General features: G+C 31.6%; 1 non-coding gene and 1 pseudogene across 1 annotated transcript; both read left to right on the top strand.

Moving 5' to 3' along the window:
- Positions 1-108: 108 nt before the first annotated feature.
- LOC140433855 (glyoxylate reductase/hydroxypyruvate reductase-like) lies at positions 109-11,379 on the top strand (annotated as a pseudogene).
- Positions 1,994-2,084, top strand: LOC140435357 (U6atac minor spliceosomal RNA). Its single transcript, XR_011950161.1, has one exon. It is a non-coding gene; the product is annotated as a U6atac minor spliceosomal RNA (small nuclear RNA).
- Positions 11,380-13,653: the final 2,274 nt, after the last annotated feature.

Below are 13,653 nucleotides of genomic sequence, written 5' to 3'. Positions count from 1 at the left end.
ATTTCTGATTGTAATTTTCATTTCAATCAATGTATATGGAAAAATGTTTAAAATATTGGACTTGTTTCTAAATACACTGACAACGAAGAGATACGTTTGCACATAAAAATGTGTGCTGCGTTAGCGTATCTACCCATAGAAGATATCGATGATGGCTGGTTATGCATTCAAGAAACCTCTCCTATTTCTGAAAAAATGGAACAGTTTTATGACTACTTTGTCAAACAATGGTTAGAAAATACTCACATTACCAAGGAAATGTGGAATTGCCATGATCAAAGACATCGCAGTAATAACGTTTTAGAAGGTTGGAATCACCGTCTGAATACATGAATAAGACCACATCCCAATGTATTCAAATTAGTGAAGGGCCTGGTTTAAGAAGCAGAATATTGTGATCACCTTTATGATCGATTTACTTTCAATCTAGAAGGAAAGCGGCGCAAGAAAACATATAATAATCTTGATGAAAGAATATCCAAAACTTTACAGAAATATAAAGATACAAGGGATTTAAGGTTGTGTTTAAGGACATTGGCATATATCCAGAAGCTGCAATAAATAGTCAATTTTTTATTCCCAAGAATTTTTTGTATTTTACTGTATAAAAAGTTTGAAAAAAAAACGAAAAAAAAAACAAAAAAAAATAAAAAAAAACAAAAAGAAAAAACGAAAAAAAAAAAAATATAAAAAAACATGTTCTAAACACGCCAATGTTTATATTATGTATAAACTATGACAGTCCTAAGCCTTAATGAAAGTGTGAAGGGAAGATGGTTTATTTTTATTTTTTTATAGTTTTATGATTTTTTAAAACTAATTTTACTAGCCTCACCGTTACCTGATTGTTATGGTAGAATAAAATTAAACGTCGATTACAAGAGAGCGCAAAACGGTCGATATAAGAAAATAATTAGCTATACATCTCAATTAAGAAAGTGTTAGAGCGCAAACCGGCCGATTTCAGGTAAGGGCGCAAAACGGTTGAGTGCATATCGGCCGACGACACCGAGGATCTTATGCATGATTTAAGACTCCAGGTCTTTTCGTTCAAGATATAGCGCACAGATAGACTGATCGACGACATATTTTAAGAAACGCATGGCATTTACAGAGACTGAGGACCTAAAATACCTACTACATATTCATAAATGATAAAATATTTTTCAGTAAAAATAGTAAATTGTAGTAAGGTGCCACAAGAAAACACCTTGATAACGATATAATATTCTGTATAGGCAGAATACTCACATAACTTTAATAATTATAAACATTTGCATATTCTTCTGTTCAGGTTACTTTTGATTGTCTGAACCTAACCCTTCATTGGAAAATTATAAACGTCGTATACCTACTTTCTTCGACAGTTTCCAAACAATTTCAACTTCATTAGGTTGTTATTATGAATAAACATAAAGAAGGTGATTTAAATCAAAACGTAATGTCTACTTTTGCACTTTAAATACCTTTAAATACTTTTTATATAAAAACATTTAATGTTTTTTATATAAAAAATGAACGCATAAAATACAATTCACTTTTCATTCACTATAGTCTACTTTTATACTACGTGTTCTGTTAAAATGCATTTTCGTTTTTTTTATAATCGATTTTTTACGATTTATGTACCTGTATTTACCTTTTATTTATTTAAATTTAACCTACCTACTCGATACCTGGCCTCTCGTAAATGAAACAAAAAAGTTTGAATTATAAATATTTTTACTCTAGATTAATTAGAATTGATTTATAATAAATTATAAAATTGTTCTTAATTGAATCACTATTGTTGTGAATGAATACCAATAAATAAATGAATAACAAATAACTTCTGCTCGCGATTACAGCTTACTTTTTTTTTCGATTTACATACACTTAGAGATGTAACCTACAGATGTCAGCACACTAAAATGTTCAGCGTCGAGCTTTATACTTCGCCACTACATGTTTTACTAAAATAAGTACATATACCGGTAACTTAAACTTAGTAGTCGTGTTGTATGAAAGGAGAGAAGTTTAGCACTCCCCTTGGCAAGGATGGAATAACACAAATACGGTTAAGGCACACTTAACCACAATTTTTTTGAAGATAATTTAAAAATATAAATACAAAAGATAATGTGTGAAATCTTTGTTAAAACGTGTAATCATTTTTTAAATGTTTAAAGGATGAAATGTTATGTTATTTTGTGTTGATAAATTTATTTACTTTAATTCCTTATAGGTATATTATATTCATTACAGTGTGCGAATAAAGATAGTTAATAAGATTTGTTGTTAAAAAATTTTTGGAATTAAAATAAACGAATAATTCTGTATTATTAAACTGTACCAATGTATAAAGATAAAGGAAGGTAAACTACAAAACGGTGTTGTAAAAGTAATTTCAAAATGGCGTATATTATAGGAAATTTTCACAAGGTGCTTGCCCGTTGCAACTAGAACACAACTACAGTATTGAAAAACATTTCATACCGGTATTTTATAACAGATATGTCGAAACCCTCAGTTAATATTACACGAAAGGTTAATAAAGAATCAGTGAATTTATTGATAGAGAAGTGAGTTTGAAATAATCTATTTTTTATAAAATTTTTACTAAAATTGTTTCAAATCAGACATACAACACATTTCGGCCATGCGAAGATAGGCAGATGTCAATGAGTCAATGATCATCGTGTGACAGAACAGGACTAACCTAAACTTAATCGAGAAAATAATATATTACCGACAGTAGGTATCTAGAATTTAAATATTTATTTAAAACAGAATATTTTAAGTGAGAACGATTTGAACCTTTGGCGAGGTTGGAGGTATTTAATTATTTAATAGGTCTAATCGCACCTAGTTTTTGCGCTTTAATTTATATCCACTTAATAAATAGTGGATATTATAATTATAAAGTGTTGTGTTATTATAAATAAAAATTCGTGAATTTATTGGAGTAAATCTGTAATTTAATCCAATTAGATACCTACTTCAAAACAAGTTCATATTGTTTATATTACCTGATGTCATTGTTTGGGAAAGTATGTACTATTTCTTTTCATATTTTTACTAATAATATTTTTCTTTTAGTGTAGTATAATGTGATCTAATTCAATAGTAAAATTGTTAAACTGGCTATCTCATCTATTATGTTTTAAGTACGGAGAGTTTGGCTTTTTTTTTGTATTTTGGTTCACAAATATAGAAACCAGTGTACGGTTTCCTATTACCAGGACAATAAACTGAAATTATCGCCACTCAAAATAGCAACACAATAGAGTGATTTATGGGTGTACCCTCTTGCTACCGAATACCTCGAAGCGTTGTCAGAGGGTGGTTTCTGACCGTCTTAAGTCTCAACTCGACACTTTATCCCAAGACAGCGAACGAAACACACCAAGTTTTTTGCCTCTCTTGCCAACGAGCCTCGGCGTCCCGACGCGGCACCAATGATATTCCACTGGCTAAGAATACGACATCAATATTTCAAAGGGTAACTCTATATTCTTTGTACAGATAACAATAATGAGTAAGACCAGTTAATTTCTTAATTTATTTACAGTTGTATTTGCTATTTTTCGCTAATTTATTTACAAATCAAATATTGCATTTTTCCTTCATTATTATTTATCTAATATCATTTAACCAGCGACCTCTTAAGTTTTATACAAAACAGTCATTAAAAACGAAAATGGATGATGTTAATAGTCCAGGGGCGTCGAGGCCCCAAATGTTATTGTCATCATATGAAACTTCTTCATATTCTGCAGCGTTAATCAATTCAACTCCAAAATTCCCATCCAAGAAACAAGCTATTTTATATAATGCTCTGGAGAACGCCAAACTTGAGGAATATCTACTTGCACTGGGAAGAATTATAGAACCAAGATATATTATTTTTTCATTACGAATTTAAAATCACCGTATTTGTATTTACCTAGCTAGTGAAGAATTAGTAGAAACTATCATGAATGCTAACAACGGAAGAATAACTATCAATCAACAAATAATTTATGCTCGACGCTTAATTACACCAAATGAAAGATTACTGATCTCTAATGTTTGCCCTAGTATTCCTCACACTTTCATAGAATCTGAACTTAAAAAGTTGTGCCTCAATTTATTAACTCCAATTATTTTTTTACGAATAGGTACACTTCCCGTCATATAAAACTGGTACACTTTTTTTTCCCAATGTAAACCTGTGTTCAGACTGGATACAATGGTCCGTGAATAAATTCGTTGTTGCCATCACAGATAACGGAATTGCACAAAATCTAAATATAAAAAATAACGTTCAGAAATGTATAAAGTTTTTAGATAGGTATTATTTTTATCATTAACAACAGAAAACTGTATCTAATAAATTTAATAACCAAAGATAGGGTTGAGCTTACATTCAAAATGTTTGAAGGGAACATTGGAATGCATCTACTGTCATTTTATACTTCAATTACCTACCGAACATGAACTGTATTTTGTGTCACTAAGTTTAGCAACAGGCAATATAGCAAGATTAAATTATTATTTATTACAAGAACAATAAATGTGAAAAACTAACTAACTAATATCTAAAAACTAAACTAACTGTGAAAAAACGCTTTTCAAAACGTGACAGTTACAATCCAATATCTCACTGTAATGTTTTATTATAATAATTTAAAGTTATGTTTAGATTGATTATCTATCATTATTTTTTAATTGAAATATTTTCATAAATTATAATAAAACACAAATCAAGGTGTGGGTACTTAATTGAGCTTATGGAAAATTACAATAGTAATAGGAGAATTTTTTGGGATGCATGTTTAAATAAATGTGACTGACTGATAGAGAATGGTCGATAATGTTTTAGTTTTCAGTATACTCAAAACTGGCATTCTGTCGCAGAGCCCTGCTTTTAGCTGGTTTCATATAATGTTTTCGTTGAACTGGCAACATTGTCCTGGAAATTAGAATGACACATGTGACAAGATCAACGTACACAACTAAAAAAACACGATTTTTGGTTATAAGAGTTGTACCAGTTTTTTATGACGCGAACGGTACAACAAACCCAGAATATAGACATATACTGAGCTTTCGAAGACATACATTTATCTCCCATTTAGAAGCTACAATAATTCCTCCCTCAATTTGTCACAAACCACGAACAAACATCTTATCGTATTTTCTTATCTTTAGAAAAACAGATGTGTTGCTACTGTAAACAATCTGACCATTTTGTAACAAATTGTCCATCCAGTACAAATCCAAATCAAAACTTAACAACAACAGTGCCAACTACTACTATAAATACAGTAGTTAACACTCTTCCACATGACGTCCCGATCACATCAGCATCTTCAGCGAATTCCTTTTCCTTACAATCCTCGACTATATCCTCCTCATTAACTATACCAATATTAACTGTATCTCAAATATGACCCTCAACATCATTCCCAAGTTCTCAAACTACATGCACAGATACATATATAACAACTACCCAGTTATCAACAACACCTAATGTTTCACAACCTCATACATCAATCTCAAAATCTTCCTCAACACTTGCATGCCCTATCAATAGCATATCAATAGATACCACTGATACACTTGAAATAACTAATACACCTAGTAAAGAAGTAAACACAGCTAAGCGCAGTCTTGATGAAATTTTAACCCCACCTTTACAAGAACCTAAAGAAAATTTTACAAAATCAATACAAAAACTTAAAAAATCCAAAACCATTGACAATTCTGAGACTATTGCTAACAGTATGGAACCTGTACAAGATTTTATTACTAATAAACTTTATTTATTTTAGATAGATTTAATTACTAGCACCAATATTAAATTTTGAACAACTAACTGATTTTTTTGAAAATGCTTTAGGATCTCCAGATAAATTGAGTCTATTTAAAACTTATACAGAAGACATATTATGCTTACTTAATCTGTTAAAAGAAATCTATATCCACATCATATAAAAAAATGAAATCGCGATATACTAAAATAATTAATTCAATTACTCGACAACTAAAATCTCAGCTCGATAACGACTCCTCCATAGAACCTTCTACATAAGCTCACGTTCAAGTCTATTCTACAGTGGAATTTGAACGGTTATTATACCCGTTTAGAGATGTTACAATTAATAATTGCTTAAAATTCACCTTCTATAATTTGTCTACAAGAAATTCATTTTAAAAATAACAAAATTCTTAATTTTAGAATTTATTCAAGCGTATCTAAAATTAGACAAAATCAAGAACATGCCAGTGGTGGAGTTTCAATTTTTATCGAGAATTAATATGAATATTGAAGTATTCCTCTAGTAAAAAATATAGAGGCTGTAGCGTTGTGCTTAGTAGGTCCACTAAAAGTTAACATCTGCAGTCTTTACATCGCTCCTAATTCTGATCCAAGTATAGCAGATAATTCATTATGGGGCTCAAAAAAATTGACAAAAATTGGAAGAAAAATAGAAAATATCCTAAATAATCTCAATTTAAATCTACTTAATGACGGCAGGAATACTCGATATAATGTAGCAACAGGAGAGTTTTCAGCAATTAATTTGTCAATTTGTGAACCAAACTTGCAACCCAGTTTATCGTGGGACACTTTACCTGATCTATATGGAAGTGATCACTTTCCCATCTTAGTTAACAATCTGTTGTACCATAAGCACAATACACACATCACCAAATGGTCCTTAAATCAAGCCAACTGGACACTGTTGTCAACATTGATTTCTTCATCAGCTATGAATCTTAGAGAAATGTTAGACTCAGAACAAGATAATAACGAGAAAACATTATTTTTCAATAAAGTCATCACTGATGCAGTGAATAAATCCATTGGAAAAATAGCTTTTCATCCAAAACATTCACCTGTACCGTCGTGGAACGATGCGTGCAAACAGGCAATAAGTGAATCTAAATCGGCTTTTAATAGATATAAACAATATAAAACTACTGAAAATCATTTGAAATTTAAAAAAATAAAAGCTAAATGTAGATTTATTATTAAAAAAAGTCATGGCAAAAGTTTGTTTCAGAAATCAATAGATCTACTCCAATTTTTCAAATCAGGAAAATTATTAGAAGTATATTTGGGAAAAATTCACAACACTCTATAAAGTACTTAATACAAGACAATCAGACATTTACGTCCAAATGCAATATATCTGAAATAATAGCAAATCAATATTGTACCGCTTCTAGTGATGAAATCTATTCAATAGAATTCTTAAATAAGAAACAATTAAAAGAAAATAAAGGAATACCATTAATCAATGACACTTTACCAATAAACAATCCTATAAGCTTGACTGAACTTATTGAAACTCTTAACTCCGTTAGAAATACTAGTCCAGGGTCAGATAATATACCTGTGCTTTTTCTACAGAACCTACCACTAGTAGGCCAAGAACTATTATTGCAACTATTCTACTTTATATGGATCAAGAAGGTATTCCCACACATATGGCACTCGTCAATCATAGTTCCAATACACAAACCAGGTAAACCTAAATTTGAAGCAGAATCCTATAGACCAATCCCTCTCACGAATGCAATGTGTAAGTTGCTAGAAAAGATCATTGCGAATCGACTATGTGGTATATTGAACATAAACATCTTATTATACCCGAATGAAGTGGATTTAGGAAAAATAGATCATAAGTAGATAGCTTAATATCATTGGAATCAGAAATTCACGAAGCATTTATATATAATCAAGAATGTTTAGCCATATTCTTTGATGTAAAAAAGGTTTTTGATACAGTGTGGCGCTATGATATTTTAACTACACTCCACAATTGAAAGATTCACGGTAACATATTCGCTTTTATTTCAAACTTTCTACGGCAACGATATTTCCAAGTTCGAATCAATAACCATTTGTCTGAATCTAAATTACAGAAAAATGGAATTCCACAGGGCTCGAATCTAAGCGAAGCGTTATTTTTAATTGCTATTAATAATGTTGTGTCGTTTTCACTGCAATGGCACAATTAAAACTTTTTTGTATGCTGATGATCTGGTAATTCTAGCAAGAAATAAAAACATATTATTTGCTCATAATTGTATTGCTGCAGCTCTGAAGTCGATAGAAGCGTGGTCTAATAATATTGGGCTCCAGTTTTCCACCACAAAAACAAAAGCTATTAATTGTTCACAAAAAATTAAATCAACAAAAGCTCCCAAATCTATTTTTAAACAACTCTCCGATAGAATATTCAAAAGAAATAAAATTCCTAGGGATGCAACTGGACTCAAAATTAAGTTGGACAAGTCATATACACTCGCTAAGAGTATCGTGCCAAGCTGGACTCAACATTATGAAATCTGTATCACATAAAAATTGGGGAGCAGATTTTCCAACTCTAATACTTTTATATAGAGCCTTAATTAGATCAAAACTGGACTACGGATGTGTTGTGTATAACACCGCAAACCAAGCATCGCTCAAAACTTTGGATACTCTTTAGAGTTCAGCCGTTAGACTTGCTTTAGGAGCATATTGTACCAGTCCTGTGGACAGTCTAGTCTGTGAAGCTAGAAAGACACCCTTAAACCTAAGAAGAAAATACTTAACTCTATCGTATGTCTCTAGTATAAAATATAACCCAAAAAATCCAGCTCATCATCATGCTGTTGCTAAGAGGTTCCAGTAGGTCTATCAAAAAAGAAATAGGGATCCTGTACCTTTCTATCAACGGGCTAATAGATACTTATACGATTTTAATATTTATTTATCCTATCTATGAAATAAATTTATGTTTTCCTTTGGTTGTTCCCTTTCCTCTTTGTAACCTTAAACTCACAGCATATAACAAAAATAACGTGATACCAAATTTTTATAAAACTTAATTTCTCCATGTTCTCACACAGTACCAAAATTACCATTTTATATTCACGTACGCATCTAAGACAAATGGAGTAGGAGCATGCTTTGTGATATCCCATGAACATTCCATCTATAAATTATCTCCTAAGACAGGTATTTTAAAAAATATTTAAAAAACTATATTTAACCATATTTAAAAATTATGGTGTAAAAATACAAGGTATTTTTACAGCAGAACTATTTGCCATCAATAAGGCCCTAACCTTTATTCTAGAAAAAAAACTTCCCAAATCTCTTATAATATCTGATTCACTAAGTTGTCTGACATAAATTTCTCAGATTTATCCCTCTCATCCAACATTACAGTAGATTAAGTTAATTTTAAACCGTATATACCAAAACAATTTGACAGTAGAGTTTCTCTGGGTACCGTCCCACGTTGGAATAGTGGTAACGAAAAGGCAGATAGTCTAGCTAGGTCCGCAGTAACCAATACAGCCGTATCAGTGGAAAATCTAACGGTGCATTTAGATTTAAAACCTTACTTAAAATCAAAATTGCACGATGTTTGGCAAAACCAATGGAATAGAAGCACCACTAAATTAATAGAAATAAAATCTTCCGTTCTTCCATGGAACTTCTGGCCTCCCAAGCGACAACATCAAATCCTAATAACACGTCTCAGATTAGGACACACTTCTACAACACACGAATACTTGTTGAAGAAAGAAGAGGAACCAGTGTGTTTTGTTTGTGAATGTAAAGTGGCAGTAAAGCACATTTTGATTGACTGTCCAATATACTCAGTTGAAAGACTATCACCACATTCCAAAAACATTAAAATAACTTCTAGAAGAATCTACATACGCAGCTGACTTAATAGAATTCTTGACAACTATAAACATTTTTAATAAAATTTAATAAAATACATCAATAATTAAAATATATATTGTATACTTCTTCTTCTTGTAGTTCCTTTTCGTATCGGAGGTTGGCTATCATTACAGCTATCCGTACCTTATTGGCGGCTGCTCTAAAAAGATCTACTGAGCTGCAACTATACCACCCTCTTAGGTTTCTCAGCCAGGAAATTCTTCGTCATCCTATGGATCTTTTACCCTTGATTTTACCTTGCATTATGAGCTTTAATATCTCATATTGTGCACCTCTGGTAATGTGGTGATAAAAGAGAAAAAACCAAAACAGCTTAATTTGTAAACCTATAGATATATTCACCGGAAGAAGATGAAATGCTGAAAGATCTAAGAAGAAATATAAGAAAAGCTATTAAAAGGAATACAAAGAAGAATTGTATTATAAATACATAACATCTTAAACACAAAGGATATTACTTAGTGTTGAGGAGAATATAATTATACAACAGCTAAGAAGAATCAACACCTATTCTCATTCTCGTTATCTTCCAACCTGAGAGGTATTGGCACCGATCACGACACGACTATACTCTTTGTTACACGAGAATACGTTAATGTCTTCTGGGTAACATTTGGAAATATTAAATATGGTGGTATTAATAAAGTTCTTCCTTATTGACGATAAGTATATCATAATACCAATTTTAAACTCATATAAACAACAGTTCGCATTTTTTTTTAGCAATTAATGTATTTATGTAAAGATATACTTTGAGATTAATGAATATTTTTCTTTTAGTTTTCAAGTAACATCATGGGCAGGTGAAGGTCCAGTACCCAGAGAAGAACTCCTTAAGAATATAGAAAATTAAAATGGCATGTTCTGCATGTTGACTAATAAGATAGAAGCACTTGTGTTAAACAAAGCTGGAAAGAACTTAACAATGTCTGTAGGTTTCGATTATTTAGATACAAAAGAAATCATAAAGCGAAACATAAAAATGGTATATACTGCGGATACTTAGACGGATGCTACTGCCGAACTAGCTGCACTATTGCTAACTACTACTTGAAAGCTAACAAAAAAGCTAAAACTGGTCGCCATTTCGTATGTGTTGGTCAAACTTAAAGGATTTTACAGTTGGTATTGTTGTATTTAGAAGAATCAGACAACACATTGCTAACATTCTTAAAGCATTTAATTCTAAAAAGATTATTTTTTATAATAGAACTGAGAGAAAAAAGCTACAGAAATTGGAGCTGACCGCGTATCCTTTGATGAACTTTTAACACAGAGTTACTTTATTAGTATTAGTGCTGCCCTTACACCAGATACCCAGAACATGTTTAATGAAGACACGTTCTGAAAAATGAAATATACAGCAGATTTTATTAATACAAGTAAAAGAGGATTAGTTGATCAAGATGCTCTAGTTGCTGCTCTTCAGAACAAACTAATATGGGGAGCTAGATTGGATGTAATGACTCCTAAACTTCTACCTTTAAATCATCCATTATTTAAATTGAAAAACTGCATTATTTTGCACCATATTGCACTATGCTATGCACCATAGCAGAAATGCTTGTATTGAAACTAGAAATGAGATGGGAGTGGTAACTGCCAAGAATATAATCGCTGCCCTTAAAGGCGTAAAATAACCATTTGAATTGATTGTGTAAACGTGTGTATATTAACGAAATATGTTATAAAGCATTTATTTAGGTTATCGGAAAATAATAAGAAGCTAAATGAGCTTATGAACTGGCGAGAAAGTAATTAGCTGGAATACTTTGTTCCTGAACTAGTAGTAGTAGTGGTTCAAAGCACCATTCGCAACATACCTGTCAGTAATAAAATGTAAAAAATAAACAAAAATTGTACAAACATGTATCAATAGGGCAAAAATACTGCGTAGTCATAACAGATTTCCTTAATGGATATACGCCAATACCGAAACACCTGTATACAATGGGACTGTTTCATGGTGAGTAAGGACTTTGTACAATGGACCCGAAATAGTCAACCATATTTTGCATATCTTGGATGATGGCGAGTCATTAGAGGCCAGACGGTACACACTTTTTGGAGACAACTAAGTAACTCCAAAATTATCTGGTGTTCATACACTAGGCCTGTATCAGCTTGTAAAGGGTTTAAGAATTCAGGTGTGTTGCATCACGGGTAAATAAAAAATATACAATAAGAAAATTGTGGGCTGCAGTACGACCGGTTTATAACAGACGGCTTTCAGGTCGATTGTAATTAAAATCCATAGTGCGTTCCAAAAATGCAAAGACTCTGAATACACATTATAAGAATGAGTAAAATGCATTGGACAGATTTTGGTCGCTACAATCAAAGTAGCTACATCAAAGCATATAAAAATATATAATTAGGAGAGTAAGTAGGTAGAGGTCTTTCCTTACCCTAACTACAAGCAAAGTAAAGTTTTATCTTACAAAACTTACTTATATTACCTTATTATATAATATACCTTACTATTGGGTTACTTAATTATTACAAATATTAAATCCGTAAAATAGTTTCGAAACACAATTCAGATTTCTGCTTTAATCTGAACCTTCTATAAATGCAAGGTATAACAGACGTTGATAAAGAAGTTGAGGAGACATGTCGTGGAATGCAAATTTTAGATTCCCCATGTCTCTATTAACATCTTTATCAACGTCTGTTATACCTTGCATTTATAGAAGGTTCAGATTAAAGCAGAAATCTGAATTGTGTTTCGAAACTATTTTACGGATTTAATATCAGATGTCGCTATTGCGTCCGTTTCGAAGCCATTTTATCGTTGCTTCCCAAAGACAGAAAAGATCTATTTTTCACGTTGAGAACGCCTATGAATAACTGTTCTGATGAGCTTTATTAAAGCGAAATACGTATAAACAGATACATAGACGATTTGTACGTGAAATGGAATCTTTACTGTCTTTTTCATTTTATTCGGATTTACTCTGTATGAGTACAAGAAACCAATTCGCTAACGATTTCTGCTTAGTTGAGGAGACATGTCGTGGAATGCAAATTTTAGATTCCCCATGTCTCTATTAACATCTTTATCAACGTCTGTTATACCTTGCATTTACAGAAGGTTCAGATTAAAGCAGAAATCTGAATTGTGTTTCGAAACTATTTTACGGATTTAATATCAGATGTCGCTATTGCGTCCGTTTCGAAGCCATTTTATCGTTGCTTCCCAAAGACAGAAAAGATCTATTTTTCACGTTGAGAACGCCTATGAATAACTGTTCAGATGAGCTTTATCAAAGCGAAATACGTTTAAACAGATACATAGACGATTTGTACGTGAAATGAAATCTTTACTGTCTTTTTCATTTTATTACAAACATGTATATCTGCACTGGGCTTGGGTTTTATATTATTATATCTAATAATTATGTTTTAATAAGGGATTATGAATTTATTTTAACCTTTATGTTACTTAAAGTTAACTGTGTATTCATTCAGTTTAATTGTTATACTATTGGAACTCAACGTTCTGTTGCATTCATTTTTATACAATCTAGTGGCTTATAGTCACATTTAAATTGAGCATGATATGTATGCCTCGAATTGGAGCAACTTTATCTGCTTTTGCACGTTCGGCACACACATTAGCAAAGCGAATGAATTTAAGAAATACTTTAAAACGATCTCGAGACAGGATTGTACGAAATATAAATAGGGAATATATCTTTCACATTTCAGATAAAAGATTACAATTAAATTTATTTAAGCCAGTAGCAAAAAGAGTTCCCAAAAGTGTATCCAATTTTAGTTCGGTAAACAAAATAAATATTTTTTAGATGATGTGCTTGAATTTCCATGTTTCTCTGCCAACTTACGGTTACATTCGTCTACAACTTTGCTGCCTTTTTTGGTAAGTGAACCTTAGAATTAGGTTATAGAACTTTTCTGGAAATATAATGGAT

This window comes from Diabrotica undecimpunctata, chromosome 2, assembly GCF_040954645.1.
Source record: "Diabrotica undecimpunctata isolate CICGRU chromosome 2, icDiaUnde3, whole genome shotgun sequence".
Classification (NCBI taxonomy): Eukaryota; Metazoa; Arthropoda; class Insecta; order Coleoptera; family Chrysomelidae; genus Diabrotica; species Diabrotica undecimpunctata.
This window is presented reverse-complemented; position numbering and strand designations above follow the sequence as displayed.